Source organism: Xyrauchen texanus, chromosome 41 (assembly GCF_025860055.1).
Source record: "Xyrauchen texanus isolate HMW12.3.18 chromosome 41, RBS_HiC_50CHRs, whole genome shotgun sequence".
Lineage (NCBI taxonomy): Eukaryota > Metazoa > Chordata > Actinopteri > Cypriniformes > Catostomidae > Xyrauchen > Xyrauchen texanus.
In genome coordinates this window covers 34348344-34351638 of record NC_068316.1, presented here as the reverse complement: position 1 = coordinate 34351638, position 3295 = coordinate 34348344, and positions in this window count along the sequence as shown.

Genomic DNA, 3295 nt, shown 5'->3' with positions numbered 1-3295 from the left:
GTAAAAGCACAGCACATTACATATGATTATACTGATCAGCATGCACACTCGATCTTTCAAATGTTAATCAGAATGAGTTAAAATGCTTATCTTCACAACTAAGCCGCGATGAACAAGTTTTTGGATACAGTCTTCATCTTTACTGATCACATGGTCAATGGCTCGTAATATTAAGGCGACATTCTTGTGTTCGTTTTTATGCAGCTCCTGAAGAGAAATAAGGTTAGGTATACATCGGTAAGAAATAATAGAGTTTCCACCCTTGCAGTGGAAAACATTACGAGACTATTGAAAATAACGTAACCGGTTTAATATTTTAAATAATTAAATAAAAAAAAAAATATGCCTTTTATCATCATGCTATTTAGAACTGTTGAGGATGCATTAAAACATGAATTCAGAGAAAGTGAAACATGCCTTGATAACAACCTCATCCAATCGATCGACCAAGGAAACGGAAGATTTTTCCTCAATAACAATCAAAAAAATCTGATTAACGTTATTTTGGATAAAGGCATCCTGGAGTCTGCTTGCAAACTGGAATTAGGAACAGAATTAGATTAAAAGAATGCAATATTAAGAGAAAAAATAAAAAAAAAATAGAAAGAAACTTAGCATGGTTCAGTGTATGTGCTTGAGCTGCAGGTAATAGTCTAAGATTGAAAGTGTTCATGTAAGGCTGTTAGACAGCAATCTAAAATCATACCATAATGATTTATGAATGTGCATCTTGTAAATAGGCCTGATAATAATAATAATAATAAAAACCTCCAGAGGAACTCACACTCATGATGAACAGGCCAGTGAACTCCTCACACTGAATGACTAATTAAATACAGGTGTTTTAATTAAGAACGCAATGATCTGTGGACAATGAACTTTACTCACTTTCAGTAGGCGTGTAGTGGATACATTTCTATGTTGGGTTTTGTTTAGAGAACATTTGTTGTAGCTGCAAATTCTGTCCTACTTGTAATTTACCTGACAAATGTTTAACGTTTTAACATTACCAGAGATTGAGTGTTATACTATGCATTCCGTCTCCAAAACTTACAATTGAATCATCTGCCTAAACATTTGAGGGATTTCTTTGCCACTGTCAAAGAACGGGTCGACTTTTTATGTTCGAATTTGTTAATTGTGGTGGACAATGTGTTAACTTCAGATTTAAACACGTTTATTATGTATAATTAAAATAAGCCTGATAAAGTTATATTAACCAACATTGCTGTGTTATAGGTTACAACGACAGCACCGTAACTTCAACTACAACCTTAAATTTGGTTGTATTTGTGCTGTCGTCCTGAAGGTGACTGCATCATATGACTGGCATAGCCTACTCCAGAATAACACGATTTTCAAATTAAGATGCTGGAAGGTCCAGTGTCGTGATTACTTAATATTTATTCACCAAACCAGATATATTAATTAGCCTGACCAACGCCTGCCTTTCAGTAAAAGTAGGCTCACTGGGGTAATGGTACAGAAACGTAATTAATATTTATGAGCCAAGCATTTACCCAGGAAGCATATATTCACGTCACCATCTATGGCCTTTAGACAAATACAATAATAATTATTATTACGTAGCCTATAGGCCTACCACTTTTCATTTGCTCAAATATGTTAATCTAGCCTACTTCAAAGGTGATAAATAATTCAAATCACGGTCAAATTGCATTAGAATTACATGTTAAAAAAAAATAAGATTGTTCAAAAAGAATTAGCTCAAAGAATGGCTCATTCATGACTATTTATGTAATTTTTAATTTAATATTTGTAAACTCGTATTTGTTTGCGCAAACATTATTTTTACTAAATTCAAGTGGCATTTTATTTTTAGCTAAGCAATATATTCCGGTGCTCATATTTGAGCTTAGCTATTTTATTTTATTGTGACCAATTTTATTTGATAACTTTATCCTTATCTACATCTGTCAGAATTTGGCAATGAGTTAACCAGCGCACACTCGTTAACTTTATTTATTTTTACAAAAATCCTTCTGACTCTCCAGGGGGTTGATCAGTTATGTCAATGCTCGGATAAGACGTCTGTCCTTTCTTAATCGGGGAAAAATGAATTTACCTGTGCAACAGAGACATTTGTTATCAAACGACTTAATTCCGCGCTAAACAGGAAGAGCTCTGAACGCTGAACTGCTGCTGTTCATTCTCAATATCACCAAATACTTTTAATGACATTAGGAGATTAATCAAGGTTAGTCCTACAGTATAGTTTGGGTTTAAGAAGGTGTAATAGATGCACATCTTCATCCTATCACTTGCATAACATCTTAAGGTAATAGAGTATGAAAAACTAAAGTGAGACGAATATAATTCATCCAGATTTGAGCAAATGACATGCATTTTACAGACAGTCAATACGAAGCGCGCGCACACACACACACACACACACACAAAATGTGAGTAGCTGTTTGTGTTTACTGTAACCATGAAGACATAAAGGGAGTGATGTTTTGAAGAAAATAACAATGGTAAAATAAAAGAATGCAACCCAGAAAGATACAGTATTCCAACCAATAAGCAACAGTGGCACTTTTTGATGAGTGTCTGTTAATAGCACATGTTCGAAGTTCAAAGATGAACGCAATGCTTTCTCTTTTCTGAAAAATTATTAAAAGGCTAGTATGACGAATGTATATTCTTTAAAATATTTTAGTAGGTTGATATACGCATTTGCAGTGAGATATATAGATCCATGGTGTTGTCAGTCACAATGAAATCATATAGGCCTATTCACAACACACACACACACACACACACACACACACACACACACACACACACACACACACATATGTGTGTGTGTGTGTGTGTGAATAGGCCTATATGATTTCATTGAGACTGACAACACCATAATGGATTGGAGAAAAACGAGTCAATTTAAAATAAAAGCACACATCAAATATCTTGTAGCCTGTAAAGTTGAACATTAGACAGGGAATGCACTCACAACAAATTATTATGTTTTATTAAGAATATATTCAAGACTCAATTAACGTAGATTATAGGCTACTTTAATTAAAATATGTTTTGTTCTAACAAGACTAGTACAGCCACGAAAAATGTATTTAGCTGCTCGCTATGAACTACAATAATATGAGCCGTTCATGATGAATTTAACCAGCAACATACATACATTTTGATTTATGTTAAATAATGTTATTGAGATTATTGTGAGTTTGTAATGTGAGGACTGAAACCAATGCACATATACATGGATACATGTTGCATTAAAAACTTATTAAAATTATTATTATCAGTTATTATTGTT